The 16,927-nt window shown below is 36.4% G+C and overlaps 1 long non-coding RNA gene across 2 annotated transcripts in view; it reads right to left on the reverse strand.

The window, feature by feature from the left end:
* LOC106946911 (uncharacterized) overlaps positions 1-16,927 on the reverse strand; it is a 45,535-nt gene that overhangs the window by 13,854 nt on the left and 14,754 nt on the right. The window contains exons 4-5 of one of the 2 annotated variants that reach the window (XR_001424868.1): positions 15,573-15,637; positions 15,248-15,431 (exon numbers count right to left, since the gene is read on the reverse strand). The exons of the other annotated variant lie outside the window; for it this stretch is intronic. This is a non-coding gene — a long non-coding RNA (uncharacterized LOC106946911). Of the gene's footprint in view, positions 1-15,247; positions 15,432-15,572; positions 15,638-16,927 lie in introns of those variants that run through there. 2 annotated transcript variants of the gene reach the window in all.

Below are 16,927 nucleotides of genomic sequence, written 5' to 3' on the forward strand. Positions count from 1 at the left end.
TGATTTGGTGCTATATAAATAAAGTTAGTAGAACTAATCTGAATATCTGCAAAATATGCATGTGTGTTCATCACAGCTTTAAGATGTTGCATGTGTACATGAGGAGAGGGAGGAGGGGCGAGGATGGAGAGGAGATTCTGTAATTCCTGCTGCTTTTCTGACAAAAGAAGAGTTTGGATAAACAGCATGGTTCATTCAATCGTCATCTTTCATCCAACCCCCATATAATGGGAATTTTAACAGTCATAGCAGATTAACCTTCTGTGTGCTTTCCATCTTTGATACATTTACATGCATACTGATCGAAGCCGCGTTTGGGAAATTATTGCTTTTCCATTTTATTCTTACAGACTTGACCTTCCTCCTCCAAATAATCAAAACTCTTATGGTGTATTTAGTCATAGTAATCATATAAATAATGAATACAGTAAGATGATATTACTTTAGGATCATGTGGGAAGACCATGTCTGCTTTTTGACCTGTGACATAAGCCTTACATACGGCTGTGCTTTGGCAAATTCAGAAAATATTCAGCTTTCACAGGAAAAAAGGGGTTTTTACGTACATTAGACTTAAAACAGCAAAGTGACAATTACAGGGATGGAGACAACAAGATTAAAGATACAATATTTAGTATGTTAAACACAATTGCAACAATTGTTCTAAATAAAATAGCAAATATTTTTCTAAATAAGTCAACTCACTTATAGGGTTGCCTTGTTTCTGAAAAAATAAATAGATAAAACATCCAAACCTCAGCACTACTCTGAAAATGTACCCCATTTTTGTGCCTAGATGCATAAAGTGAACAAGTTCATTTGTTATCAGACTTTGAACTATTGGAAACCGTAGCTCATACCCTTGAAACATTTACAAATGTAGTCAAAAAAAGGCACAACTTTTTTGCTCCTAACACTAAATCACACTATATGTCTCCTTTTTTCAATTAATTAGAATTGCCACAAATACTTACATTTGATAAATGCCAGAATGACAAGCAAGATAACCTTTCAGATCATGTTTTATTGCTTTCTTCAAAGTCAGAACTTTACTTATGCTAGTTCACTGTACTTTGAAACAACTTGAAGAGGTTCTGTTAGGCAGAGAACAAAAGCAAAATACTTTTTTCAAGATTCTATCTGGGGTGAATTGTCACTCTGAAAGAAGTAAGTCATGTACTAAAACAGCACTATGAAAAATCCACATCATACTTTAAAAATACACTTTGTGACAAATGACTTACTTTAGGAGATGTGTCTCCATGTCAAAAAATGAGGGAAGTTTAAGAGTGAACATAATCCCAAATGTAAAGTCCGAGAGTGGCAGCATACAGATGTGTGCATGTTTTTTTTTTTTGTTTTTTTTGTGAATGGGGGAAGAGTGCAGATATTAAGAAAAGTCAGTTGCATGGAAAAGTGACATCGTACGACAGCCAGGAAATAAAATCTTAGGATAATGAGCATACAACCAAATTTGTTACAAAGTGACTTAAGGACACTGGTCAATGTTTTTTATTCACTGTCATAAACCTCTGATTGCCACATACAAGATGTTTGAGCAGAGCAGACAATTTAACACCAAAATAACAGGGTAATATATGTCACCTTCGGAAGTTGAACAATTGAAAGTTTGGTGAAAATAAATAATTTTGGTATTCCTAACTGCCCTAAAAGATCAACATTTTTATTTTGCATTTATCTCAGACAGTGACAAACATTTTATGCATCTTTCATGCAGTGTATGTGAACATCTGATTTCCACTGTTCCTCTGACAGTCACAAGTGCTCCCTCTTTTTATGACATGTTTTGCCCTCTAAAGCAGAGTTGACAACAATGTTGACTGAGCTGTACTTGTGATATGCTTCACACTGGGCTGTATTCACTACACTTTAACCAAATTAGTAATGCTTTCACCAGGTGTATTACCAAATTTGAAACTGTATTATTAGAATATCCATATGCACTGTGAGGCATGTAAAAAGAGATAGGACCCTCCATACCAATATGAAAATCAACATGTCCCCTATTCCACATATAATCAGTCATCCCACTGCAGGAAAAGATATCAGCCGAGCTTTCCATTTACTGATAGTGTCATGCGGCGGCATTAGGAAATCAACCTGAATGTGTTTGGGTAGATAACTGAACATGTTGGGTGTCCACCAGAGATACACGTACACAAAACAGTGCACAGAGAGGGGCAGAGCTAATTGACTAGGTAGCAGTTGGCCAAGGTTGTTGCGGCAGGTCTCGGGAATCGAGTGGACGAGGAGCTTACAGAGAGGCTAGACAGAGAGCAAAAGATTAGTGCTGACGTCTCTGCCACATCAATTACAACCTGCTGCTTGGCTGGGGAGAAATCCCCACGACTGCCTCTTCAAGGCCGCCAAGCACAAACTGGGTGTGTCAGAGGTCATCCAGGGGAGGAAGAACAGGGCCACAGTGGTCCCAGTGGGAGTCTCTCCTGTGGGCTGGTAGCTCAGACTCCCCTGTGGAGGGAGTTGCCAGAGAGAGTTTCAGAGCAAACATCAGAGCTGTCACTCACAGAAGTCACATGATACAGCATGGTGTGTGTGTGTGTGCGTGTGTGTGTGAGAGGGAGGGGGGTAGCAGTAAGATTGTATTCTGGGATATTAAATATATACAATTAAAGCCATATACATTTTAAAATACATTTGTTTAAGACAAATCTTACATGAAGTTATATTCATTTATGTGCTATAGAGGTGGAATATTTATATGGGTGTTTGAGCCAGAATCACTGAACATTTCTGCTGTAAGGCCACATGGAACCCTACATTGGCTTTATTAAAGAAAATTACTCCAACTTAGTAAAATGAGAAAGTTTCGGTGTTGGGGTTTGAGTGGGAATGAATTAAATTATCATCCACCTTTGATTAGTTTAGCTCTATTGAAAGGAAAAAAAAAATCAAACTTGTTTACAAGCAAATATTCCTAATAAGTAAGACAACGGTTCACATCCCACCTTTCTAGAATAGGTTTAGAACATTATTTAATATTCAAGCAACCATTTATGCTATGAACAGACACACCAGTTTTTATCCTATCTAGCCTGTTTTTCATGGATAAACCAGATGAATTTGTGAGAGAAAAATTAGAGTGCTTGTTATTTGTGCATCATTCGCAAAGGAGGACACAGTAGAGGTGTCAGGAAACATAATCCTACTCTGTGTGCACAAATGATTAGCTATGAAATTGTACTTGTTGGCTTTAAAGCTGCAGTAGGTAACTTTTATATGTAACATTTTTTTTTACATATATTTTTTGTAAAATGTGATTATGTCATGAGAGTATATCATAGTGGTGATAATCTGTCTTATTTGTGTCACTGACAAAGAAATAATTTACCATAACGCGTAGCAGAGAGCAAGGGGCAGGGCATGACATTTATGCAGTTTGTTTAGCAAATGTTCAGTATGTCTATGCTGTAATTATATGCCTTGATTATTGTACAATTCTTTTTCCCCTGCTTAATTTTCTCTTTCAGACTATATAATTGAAGTTGGTAAAAGAGATACTTATCAATTTGAGCATAAGAAGTACTTTGCACAAATACTATTGACTGTCCAAAATGATAAAAGTTATAATGGTTGGGCTGAGATTTTATGATAGTGTTTCTAATTAAATCTAACGGGTCTTTCAGCATTCATATATTTAACTATTCTGCAAAGAATAATGATAAAAATTGATTCTAAGTATGCAGAGCTGGGGAGTACATATCTTTAAAACGATTGCTGTTGCAGTTCAAAATATTGACTCAAAAATGTGTATCCGATTTCTATCTTTTTTTTTAAATGTAGAGAGTCTTGTATCATTTCCCTTTCACATACCAACTATTCATTACTTTGTGTAGCTCTGTCTCATAAACTCCTAATAGGACATTAGGGATTGTGGTTTTAACATGACAAAATTTAGAAAGTGTGAAACAGTGAGTACTTTGGAGAGACAGTCATTGCTGTATAACTCTCATACAAACAATTTGTACAACTGCTGACTCCAATCTTTATTCCAGAGTAAGTAACCCAAACACAACATCTTGGTTAGGTGGCCACCAGTCCTGAGCGGCAGGATGCCATCAGACAGCGTTAGGCTACCTCTTCTTCCTACATGTTGTTGGGCCAGTCAGAACCCCCGCCCCAGTACATCCAGATCTGCATCCCTAGCAGTGGGGAGCTGACACTGGGCATTAGCCAGTGGGACCGCTGATAGTACCAACACCCTTGCCTTGGGCTTGAACCCCTGCTAAGAACCTGCAAAATGAGGCATTGAAGCATTAAGACCGTTTCAAAATATCCAGGCACCCAAACTCTCTGAACAGTGTTATTCTACAAACAGGGTTGATCTAAATTGCACATGTACATCCAGAATGTTTCTTTTAAAGTCACAATCCACAACGTTGGCCTCTGCAGGGTGTACCCTGCTTCTCAACTGCTACGATAGGCTCTAAGCCTGCTGTGATCCCGAATGGATAAATGAATGAATGTTCAATTTCCTTCTCTGCAAAACCTCTTTTCTCCAATCATGTCATATTCAAAAAGATTATCTAATGCCTCTGTGTAAATGAAGTATTTCAAGTTGTACACTCACCCAAATTGATCTGATGAGGCATTAGAAAAGATTACCTCTTTTCTTCCTTAAAAAACAAAACAGGACTTCAGAGCCTTACAGAATAGTCATAATCCTATTAACTTTAATTAGATCTATGCGACGCTCACCTTTCTTCTGTGACAACAAATTAATGATAAGTCAAAGAGAATTAAAACTGTGGTAAGTAAAACTCATCTCTTCCCCCTAAGGCTCTCCACTGGGTCCCAGCCTCACCTAAAAGCTCATGAGAATTTAGATCAAACCCCTCCTGTGTGGAGCTGAGCGAGACCAGCCATAAATTGCTAATAGACTAAATGGAACGAGGTAGGAGGCTCCCGCTCAGCAGCAATTACCCCTTAGATGTAGTCATTCATATCCCTGCATGTCTGGTTACATCAGGGCAGCTTTGTCGCGCTGGCTTTGCTGTGCTGCACTGGGTTGGTTGGAGGACTGACCGCAGAAACCAAGATGCAGGGGAGCATTTGAAAACAACAAAGTGTCGTTTGACTGGGTGGCCGTTCAAGAGAATGGTGCCCCTTCCTGCCTTTCATGTAGCTTTGTATAATCAATTATTAATCAAAGTTGCATTTTGAAATCAAAATTCAAAAGACAAGACTTTCACATTTAAGTGCCTTCCTGTGCGTTTTATTTGCTTAGTTGCCTTTTCATGCCTTTGCTTATAATGCTTGATGCGTTTCTTAAACTGAATTGTCTTGTGACACCTTTCGAGGTGTTTGGTGGATCATGAAGGCTTTATCTCCATTAGACAAAATAAACTGTACTGTCTAATGCATGTAGCCATATCATAAATTATCTATCGCATATATTTGTATTTACTTTACAGCTTTTCAATAAATAAGTAATTTCCTCTTGAGGATCAATAAAGTATATTCTATTCTATCTGTGCTATAACACATCGGGATATTTTAAAATTAGCTGTTTTGTTTCCCATAAACTTTATTTAGCTGTGCATTACTCTCTGCAACATGCATCCTTACAATGCGCTATAAATCAGCTGCATATTTCCACAATAATCTTACCATTTATGCCAATGATCACGCCACAGTTAATAAAAAGTTGTCATAAAAATGTATAAATCAACATGAACTACTTCACCTTAAATTTTATTTAGCTGTGCATTAGAAGATGTGATTTTAAAACGGATTTTTAAATTGAGAATTGACAGAATAATTCTTCTTTAAAATATCTGAACCGAATGTACACGTTTTTTGTTTAAGGAAAAACTTTCACAGCACTGCTTCTAGTGTCAAAAAACTCATCTATGAGAGAATGTAGTTTGGCCACACAACACAAAAAACAGCCACAAGGCAGAGAATAAAAAACTCCACAACAATGGAGTTATTGATTAATCAATACGACTGCAATAAAAAAGGAGCGTGTTAATATCATGCCCACTTTGTCTTCCCACCATTGCGTCCTTACGAAAACAATTCATCTCAAAATAGATGGTCCTTGTAGCGATTCATGTAAAGATACCATATCTATAATAAGCAATGAATTTTCGCAGTAAATACCATGATTCATTAATTTTGTTTTCTTTTGCCAACACAAGATGGAGAGATTGCAACAAGAATAACTCTGCAGCTGTTGCGTTGTTCCCTTTTCTGTGGAATAACCCCGAACGGACATCCATGAATAAATATTCTGCCACTTGCAACTCAATTCAACAACTTGATAAAATATTCATCCATTGTTTGGGAATCTCCAACTCCTCTGTCCACCTCTTATTGTTAGACAAATTGAAGTGTGCTCTGGGAGGGAGCCCAGCGGTAAACACAGAGAATCTATTTAGCCATCCCATTCCAGGGCAGGGTGGAGAGCTGGGTCGTTCAAAGGCTGAGGCAACAATGCGAGTGACACTGGGTCATTCGGGCTCCTCACAGTCACCTGGCTGATAGAATTGTTCTGGGGAAGATAGGAGGGACGTATGAAGCTTTTTTGTCACTGCCATACCTTATGATTGATGGTTCCATGGTCGCAGTGAATCTGGCCTTTTTAAATAATTTATGTTGCCCATCGCTGTGGACAAGAAGCTTATAAAGGGGTTGTTATTTTTTCCATTGACTGGACAGATCAATACTTTAAAGACATGACATAGCCACTAATGAACTACTTAAATGGCTCTCTGGAGTGCAAACAATTCACTTGAAGCAGAGGAAGAAAACTGTTTTATTGCATTTTAAAGTTTTAGTTTAGTGTAAGGAAAGAGCAAAGAAAGAGAGCAACCCAAAGCAGGTTTTACCTTGTTTTCCCGCCACCTCCTCAACCTCTCTAAAGAATGATTTAAAGGGTATATTTCATATTTCAAAACTGTTAAAAATTAATTGTTTTCAGGCTTCTTTATCAGGATAGTTAAAATATTTATCTTTCCAAAAAGCTAAATAAATAAATCAACTTCGAATGCAACCAAAAACACAGAACTTGACACATTAATGCAGAACATGATATCCACAGAAACTAAAGTATAGATAGCAAAGTATTGTTGTTAAACTTAAACATTGTTTATGGTAATTTGTTCAGCGATAAGAGGATGAAGTGAACAAAGATGTTGTCTAAAAGTAACACCTAGTGATCATATGTAAGAAATTTGACTTTGCAATCTGACACCTTGAAATTGGCCTCTTTCTCTCTAAGAAGTCCCTACTCATTCTGAAGTAGTTTGTACAATATCCTCAGTAGACATGCAGTTCCACCAAGTGTTTGATAATTCCTGCTGCCGCTAGCTTGAAGGGGCTTAGTAGGAAAAGTGTGTAGGGAAGGCATTTAGACACTCCCACTGGGAGCCATTCAACGCCATTTTAATTAAATTTTACATAATCACCGTAACCCCAATTGTGCTCACTAATATGGGCACAACTGCCATTTTTATTTATTTAACATATTTAAGACGTAAAGATTTTGCAATTCTGGAATATGATTACATTTTCCCTTTAACCATTCCATTACTTTATGACAAAGTACCTCCATACTTTCTCAATTAATTTCGTTTTCTGCAAGTCTGTCCAAATAAAACATTTCTAACAAATTGTCCATTTTAATATTCCATGCCTTTCCAGACCCATATTTCTAGAATGTTACATTAGTTGTTATAACTTTTTGCTCATTAAATACAAAATATCTATCTACGTTATCTTCTGTAAATAGTTGCTTTGGCATCTGGAATAACTTTGCTCAAAGCTATTTCAAAATGGATAATACTCAGACTTGAATCTTGATTGGAATAGCGAAGATTAGATAAGGACATTTAACCTAACTAGATCCAGTTTGGGAAACAGATCCAGTTAAAAATAGGCAACTTATATAGAGGCTAACAGCACAGGGAAGTTGTCCTTAATTTTGATTCGATAAAGACAAATGCTGACTGAGAGCAGTTAGATAATTAAAGATAATGCAGACTGTCTAAATGTAACATAATATTTAGATAGTAAATAAAACAAATAAACGGAAATAAAATCACAAGAAGTAGAGACTGGAAATTAAAGTATTTGTCCAACACGTTGTTTTTATTTTTAGATTTAGAAAGTGATAGAAAAAACAACTAATTCCATACTTCTCAAGATTGCATAGAAAACTTGAAATAAAAACCTGTGCTGAGTTCTTTATGCACCCATAGCACAGAAACATAAGAAAAAAAAATATATAAACATCTCTACTTAAACAGATTACACCTGTCCTGTTCCAGCTAATAAACTGATAACTCCCTGTACCATCCAAGACCCCCCAAAAAGCAAAGTAATTTTCTAAAATACTCCCCCGGAGCTACACGTTGTAAATCAAGAGGCCGTTCTTCATTTCCCCCTCCAACAAAGTGACAAATTGGGCAAACAATAGTCTTTGAATTCTTATTAAAGTTGATTAATTCATATCATTAGTTGATCACACAACAGCTCATAAAATATACGGAATTAATTTCTTTACTTTGATTAATACATGAAACACTTGAATTAACATCAATAAATCAATTTGTAAATCAATTACATTATCATGTTTAAATACAGAGCTAATAGTGTACATTAACTACCGGTGTAGAAGTGATCATATATCATTTGGCATTTTAAAGAGGAAGAGCAGGAGAGCATCCTTTAAATGATCAACGATCAAGGCGACCCAACGCTGGCTCTAATATGTCCCAGTGTATTTACAAGTTGTTATACTGACCTGAGTACTGCATTGCCTAGAGATAAATGTTAAACATGCTTATTACAGAAGAGTGTTTTATAATGAACTTAATTTAGGTTGCTGAAATATGGAAATGATGTAAACCACAAGGATTTGCAAAGAAATTTGATCAAATACAGTGGACCTCGTAAGCGTACATACATACGGGTTAATATAGCAATATTTCAGTGAAATTAAAAAGATCGTAATAAACATTTTGTTTCCACATTTAATGGGACATTTAACCTATGCATTTTTCTAAATTTAATTTTGGGAAGAATTATTAGGGGAATAATAATTATTAAACTAGTGAGTCAATGGTCCATGGTCTTTTTGGTTCCAAATTTATTATAATGGATTATTTTGAGTTCTCTATTATTGTCATCAATGGTGTTCCATACCTTTAACTTCTTTGTGTCGAGTTTCTTCTGTACTTGGCTTGGATGCAGGTTGAAGTTAATCTTTAAATTTTGGTTAATTAACTTGCTTGTGTGTAGTGATAATAACCTCTGTGTGTATTTGTGTGTTTATTACTTGCCTTCCTTCTTTCCCGTGCTCAGGTTCCTTTGCTCTATGCGCCCAGGATATGTCGCAACTGGTTCTTGTGTCCCCCTCCCTGTAGTTACAGACATGTTGGTTACTTTAATTATTTGCCAGAATCTCATGTTTTCTGTAGTCTGTCTTCCTGGATGCCAGAGCACTGCTGTTCCAGTTGCTTTATTGCTTCCTTAGTTTTTCTTGCGTCAATTTTCAGATTGATGTCAGTCCTTTTTTTTTTCTTCAATACGTCTCTCTCAACTTAAGACGTTTGATTTAAAAAAATGGCTTCATATGCATTTATTTGAATAATTTGAATTCATATTGTGGAATTTCTTTTTCCCATACTGAATAAATGTACTTAAATTAAAGGCAATTTTTTTTTTTCAATTTCCATTTTACTGCAATAAAAGAAGGATAAGATTATATACGTGATTTATTCTATATTCTCTAAGTGCATTGAAGACACTTCAGACAAGATGCTTCGTGTTCAATTTAGAACCTGAAAACTGCCTTGTATAAGTGACTGAACAAGCTAGCTATGAACAGCGTGTCAAGACTTTTTCTGGTAAGAACCACATAGAGCTGAAGACACTACTGTTTCCTTACACGGCTGCTGCGCTCAAGTGTGAGAGGTCCCCTATGAACCAGCTGTTGTGTGGATCAGTCAACACAGTTAACGTGTCACATTTTGAGAATTACACTACTGCACAGAGCTTTGGGCTTTGTAAGGTCTTGCTAATAAACCTGGACCATGTATTGGCTGTCTGATCAGTCAAATGCAGGAGCAGCGCCAACAGGAGGAAAAGAGGATGTCACCCAACATGGATAGGAAATGTACTTCCACCTTTGCTTAAGGCTCATGAGGCCTGGGTTTGATTGGTTTATGCGTTTGTGTCAGTGCTTGATTTGTAAGATCGTATATGGGAACCAGAGCACTTTTTAACACTGGGTCTGCTCAGAAAATTGGCTTGATAAGTTGTTGAATCAGCCTCCTCTCTATGTACACAGAGACCAAAATTAGTAAAACAAACAAAAAAATGAGATCAGGACTAGATTCAATAGGTTTGTATCATGAATGACCATATATTTAATAGAACAGAAAAAAAGCAACATTGGGGAAGGATGTGAAATGTTGCAAGGCTAGTTATAAAGCAAATTATGTTTAAACATTTTTTTAAAGTTTATTCACTATTTACTTTGAAAGTGTTATAGAAGGATAAATGTATTAGACGTTTTTCTGTATTTTTTTGTGACCCGGTTATGTTAGAAGATATCACTTCCCTGAAAAATACATAGCACTGTCCTTTTAACTTACACAGTCTCAAAACCTGGTTTTAGATTCGCCAACATACATGGCCATGTGACAGCAGTGACACCAGTCTGAAAACAGCTAAAAAACTAAGTTTCACGATTGAAATTATTTGTAAGAATGGGAATGTTTTAAGATCATTTTAGCTGCAGTAGGGATTGTAATAGATTTTTTTACTAAGAAGCAATGTATTCAGTAATTTCCTTCTTAGGTTTACTGTGAATCACTTTAGCTGTCCGTCAAAATGTTTTGTTTTTCTCTTCAACAGTTTTTGCAGTTCAATAACCTCTTTGTGCTTTTGAAGTTCCCAAAGGCAGTTCAACAGCAGCTTGATAAAATGACTGCCTTTGCTGCAGATCTAACACTCTGTGGTCTCGTGTGTCCCTTTTTATTGGTATCCACATCGATTTAACTGGTAAAGCTTATGTTATTATAAAAGGCGCACTTAAAAAATCATTGCCGACTCAAAAAGCTTACCAACTTGAAACAAATCCATTGCTCTAGGACTGAATACATTTACCTTCTTTGTCAAGCATTGCCTGATGGGTCAAGAGATAATTTTCCATTTCATTATTTTCACCAACTCTGAAGCACTGTCCCACAACATGTACTTTTAAACATGAGAACAGACATTAATTTGTCAAGAATAAATAAAATGTTTAGTTGAGAAGGGACATTAATTATTACATTCATCTGCTCACAGTTCCAAACAGAGTTATGATGAAATGTGCTGTAATAGAGATTGCTCTTGGGGAGGCAAGCCGTTTATGAATCGCTAGAGGTGCAGCAGCTGCTTTCCCCCTCGAGAGATCGAAATTTATGCCGTATACCCTGCTGATTGTTGAGAAGGTAAAGAACCAATAGGAGCATGTTCAGAGGTTTAAATTAAAGTGTGTTTTTCACTAGGCTGCTCACAACACTTAATTAAACTCTGCTGTTTTGGCAATGACAAATGCTGCGGTGCAGGAGGAAGCTGGGCTGCTGTGACTGAGAGGCTTTTGTAATTTCTTTCATGTGCAGCGATGGCCAGATCCAGGTCAGAAACTGTAGAATTAAAGAACTAAACAAGATTTCGACATGGGAAATGGGAGAGCAAGGGGATGGGCGACTACAGTTATTTCCTTCGCTAAAATAGATCTATTTTCCCTTTTCTTCTTTATGTCTTCTTTCTTATTTTTGCAAAGTTTTGTCATAGATTTATGAGGGCTGAGCTCCTGTGTCAGGTTTTCCACACCCGCTGCTTTTCACATTGCCATTTCCTAAGGCACACTGTATGTCCGCTTGATAGAAACTTTAGCATTTTGCTGAGAGGTTTGATGAATAAAACACATAGCCTTTTGCTGTACAGCCTATTGTTCTTACTATTTTATAATGATCTAATCTTTCTGTTAGATCTATTACCATGTCTGGATTTACCAAACCATTTTTTTTCAGCAAAGGAAGCGATACATTTACAATATCTAACTAACTGTGAAATTTAACTTCAGAGGTCTAACACAGAAACGTTCAACTCACAGCAGTCAGTAAACTGACAGGGAGTGACTAATAGCTTTTTTAGGTATAAATCCAATTCATGCCAAACAAAATCTTATTTTGTTTCTGTAATAGTGTGACTGTATTACTGTGCATTTCATGAGATTCATTTAAAAATGTGGAACCACTCCAGCACTCACTGTTCGGCTAGGCCCTACATGCTGATGTGTTGTGGAGTTGCACGACATAGGCTATACTACCAGAAAAATAACAACAAGGATGCCTGCAAGGCATAAGAAGGAGCTGGAGCATTTCATTCAATAATGCAATCCATACTTTTAGGTAAAAGACCTCAATTCGTATGTGGCTCTTTTATTACTTTACACTACATTTTTTCCTGTTACATGCCAATCTTTTCTTACCACTAGTGTTCAGGAAACAAATATATATGTACTTGGAAATATAGCTTCAAAAACACAAAAAACATCTTTTCTCTTCAGGAAAACATATTCATTTCAGCGCAGCAACTACAAACTTTTATAGATTTATTTTTGTCCTCATGTAATGTAATTCCCAACACTTTTAGTTATGGTAAACTAATAATTAAAGGTAATTAATCAACACTAGTGTGGTTGAAGTTTGGACATAAATCAGGATGCTAATTATGTCTAAACAAAACTGGAAGCATAAGACATGGTCCTAAAAACTTTAGCTTAAATTGTTCCATATTTTCTTCACAATCAATAAATATTTCTGGTAAAAACATTATTACAGGGCTAATAGGAGAGGTGCTGTGATGACTTCCTGAAAATGGAGCGACCGAAGAAGAAAACGTTTCTTAAAGAGACAGAGGTCGAAACTTCAAGTTGTCAAATTATGAAGTCAAAATTTTTTAAGGCATATTTTATGTCTACATAATTTTTATAACATCTTAATGGATCAGTTACTTGATTGTGCTGTAAAATGGCACAATTAACACAGTGACTGGAAAACACACAATACTGCCCCTTTAAAAATTCTATTTAGTGAAGAACAGAGCACTTCAGGTTTAATAGATGAGTTTCAGATTTTGAATTACAATTAATATTTGAAGGAGGGAGAAAAATATTTACAAAGTCATTCCATCTCCGTCATTTTACAAAGACGTCACAGTAAAATTCAGATTTTCAAAAAGCAGACTAAAACATGTACTGGTTGTGAGAAAAGAGGGTCCAGAGATTAATTAAAGTAATTGTTGCCTAATCACCTGAATAGGAGAAATCTTGACAGATAAGCTGATTTCCAAAATCAACATTAGTAGCAGACATAAAAAAAAGAATAAAGAAAATCAGATTCTAAAAAAATATGTAGAAAAAAAGACATGCTTCATCTATAGTATTTAGGATAAATCCTATCTGAAGTGGTATTTTTGATATCCAGAACATGTTAATTATAAAGCAAGTATATCTGCACAGAAAAAAAAAACAAACAAAGTATTTATATAGTGCTACATATAGGGGATGCAAACAGCTCCGTATGTATTTTGGTGTTCTGTAAATGCCAGGGAGACATAGCAGCATCCATTGGAGTTAACGGTGCAGCACTTTTGTGTTCAGTAGCACAAATCATTAATCATGAGGCCGGCCATATTCTTGTAGTGCCTGTGCTTTCATTACTGGGCCTAATTAAACAGTTCTGTGAACTGGAATCTCAGATTCCTCTGTTACAGATTATCATTAATTATGGTGAAAGTGCTCAGAGATGTTGGACTCAATTATATTCTGCTCAACCCTGGCAGCGGGGTGATTCATTGTTCTGAGCACTCCACAGCCATACTGTCTCTGCTTATCACCAACCTCCACTTTTGTAAATTGGGCTCTGCCAGCCAACAAACTAAGAATTATGTGCTGCTTTTTTTCATTACAAACATGTTGGAGGAGCACAGACCAATTAAGGGTGGGATATTTTGTGTGGAGTGATGAGGCAGGCATCGGTGCAAAGAGATGGGGGTTGGATGGCAGTGCTATGGGAATGAGCTCAGCACCATGCTTAAGTTGCGACTTTAATGCAGTGTAAATGCAAGCCCTTCTCCATGTCTATAGACCAGTTAAAGGTGTAAAGGTGCATCTCGGTAAATTAGAATAGCATCCAAAACTCATTTTATTGCAAAATAAACCAACTTATTTATTGTTATTCAAATGATATCAATTAATCAAATCTGGTTTACAACTCATGAAAAACAAAATATATTGTTTGATAATATTAGAATACAGCACAGGACAAATAAAAAAGAGGGCTTGTACATGAAAAAAAAAATGCAGTTGTATAAATATGTTTTGTTGCACGCCATTATGGAGAAGAATGCTGACCTGACAGTTTTCAAGCAGTAGGGTGATGGAAATTATTGTGACAAATCCACACTTTCCTCAATCTTCTTTTTTTCAGCCTTTAACCGGCCACTTTAATCTTTGGGCATCGACTACGGTGAGACTCCATCCAGCAGGCTGGATATCTCATTGGCATGCAAAGTGTGAATTTATGATTCTTGGAAAACACTAGAGAACAATACTGGGATTCCAAACAGTCTTCTGTCATTGATCATGCAATGACATTAAATCCATTGTGTGCTGTGCAGTCCTATCCAGCCAACAGCCATGTTTATCAAATTCAACAAAATATATATCTAAAATTGTTGTGCGACTAGTGCTGATTTGTGAGGTCATCATAGGTCAAGGCCCTTCCCGTCTTTCAGAATTTTTATACAAGACCAATATTTCTGTCTTAAAATTCCATTTTCTTTTGTCTTACGTAGTATTTTAATATGGCGAGAAACTGAATGGTGGGTTTTATTATCCATTAGCCATAGTCATCAAAATTAGAAGCCTTAAATATATGGACTGTCATGAATCTATATAGTAAATAATAAGTCTGCCTTTCTGAATTGAATTACTGAAATAAATTAACTCTGATATTGTGATGCATATAGTAGCTACTCAATATCTATATAAGCTCTCAATATTGTAAGAGTAAAATTAAAATTTGGATAGATATGATATTGAGATTTCTGCAAGTAGTCTATATAAACACAGACTCTCATTGTTGTGGAGGAGGGTTTAAATGAAGCTTTTTATTATGCAGGCAGCTTAGAGGGTGCAGCTTGGAAGAAAGCGTTAACTTTTCATAATATTTGTGTATGACATGCAACTTTTAATGCAGCTGAGCAATGTCAATATTACCTCTACTGGCTTATGTAAGGCATATGGAGGAGGTCTGTGATGGAAGCAGTGTGTGAATAAGATTACTGGTCACCTCTTTTCAGGGTCAGAAAACAGAGAGGAAAACCTGAATCAAAGGGAAACAGACATTTCAACAGTAAGCTTAGGCGTTAGTGGTTTGTAGAATTTCATATGCGACTGAAGGTAGTGATTTTAATATATATGAAAATCAGGCAGAACTGTGTGCATGTGTCTTTTATAATATTACCGGTGGGATTTTTTTCTGCTCCCTACAAAGCAGCGTGATTTTCACCTCCTTCCATGTTGTTGACACTGAAAAAAAGCGAAAAAGGAAAATAGAAGAAAATCACTTCAAAAAAAATTAGCACACCGCACTAAAACTGCTAGACATAAAAGAAAGGAAATGCCCATTCTGAAATGTCAAAATTTTTATCCTACAGTATCTCTGTTCCTCTCATAGTTCCTTAAACTACACCGGATTTAATCCCATAATTCCCCTGGCAAACGGGCAGGAAATGGGATTCTTCCTGCTAGTGACAGAGCGTCAGCTCATTGAAAATGTAATGCACTACTTCCAAGTCATGGGTCAGCTGGCAATCTGAATTTTAAAAGGACTGTGAATAATATTCTGTTTTATTTTCAAAATGAACTTTGTGGCCTCCATCATGAATCCAATATATGTCTTAATCTTCTGGGCTCTTGAAGCCCACATCCCTGGAAGAAGGCCTTTGACTCCTGAACCTAGTAAGGAAATCACTTGTTTTCACATCCGAACTCTTATCAGGGTTGACACAAAACAGTTCTCTTCTCCTAAAAGTATTTGATGAAGCAGAAAATATAGATTATATAACACCGAGGGTTTTGAAAGCCTCGAAGATAATATGCAACACAGCAGGAAAAAAAAAAGACATTATAAACAGTCCCATGCAGAAATATTTAAACATTTTACCTTCTGTCACATTTTATTTCCTTAAAACTTCAAACTTCCATTTATTTGCTGAAATTTTAGGTGACAGACCAAAACAAAGTCATGCATAATTGTGTAAAGAGAAACATTAATGAAAAATCAAAAGTTTAACATTTTTGTTGCCAAAGATTCTAAACTGGATTTGGGTCTTGACTTTGACTGGACCATTTGAACACGTGGACATGCTTGGATTTAAACCATTCCAATGTGGCACACTGGCTGTTTGATCATTGTCCTTCTGGGACGTTATCCGGTCTCAAGTCTTCTCTAGCCTCAAACATTTTCTCCCAGGATTGTTCTGTGTTAAGCTCTATTTGTCCTCTCTTTAGCTCTGATCTAATTTTCTGTTGAGGAAATACACATTCATTCGACCACCCCCGGCTTTAACATTGAAACGGTGTGTTCAAGGTGAGGTGCAGTGTTTTTGGTCCCCCCCCCACCACCATATAGTAATTTCTCCCACCAGAGCTGCCCCAAAGTTACCACAGCAGGCTGGATGCTTTTCTGATTAATGTTCTCCTTGTCTAAGCTGTTACTTTAGGTGGATGTCCATGTCTTGGTAGGCTGCAGTTGTGCCATATTCTTTCTACTTTCAAATGATGACATCAACAGTGCTCTGTAGAATAATCAAATAA

Source organism: Poecilia latipinna, unplaced genomic scaffold (genome assembly GCF_001443285.1).
Source record: "Poecilia latipinna isolate Pla-1442-1.1 unplaced genomic scaffold, P_latipinna-1.0 Scaffold212, whole genome shotgun sequence".
NCBI classification, from domain to species: domain Eukaryota; kingdom Metazoa; phylum Chordata; class Actinopteri; order Cyprinodontiformes; family Poeciliidae; genus Poecilia; species Poecilia latipinna.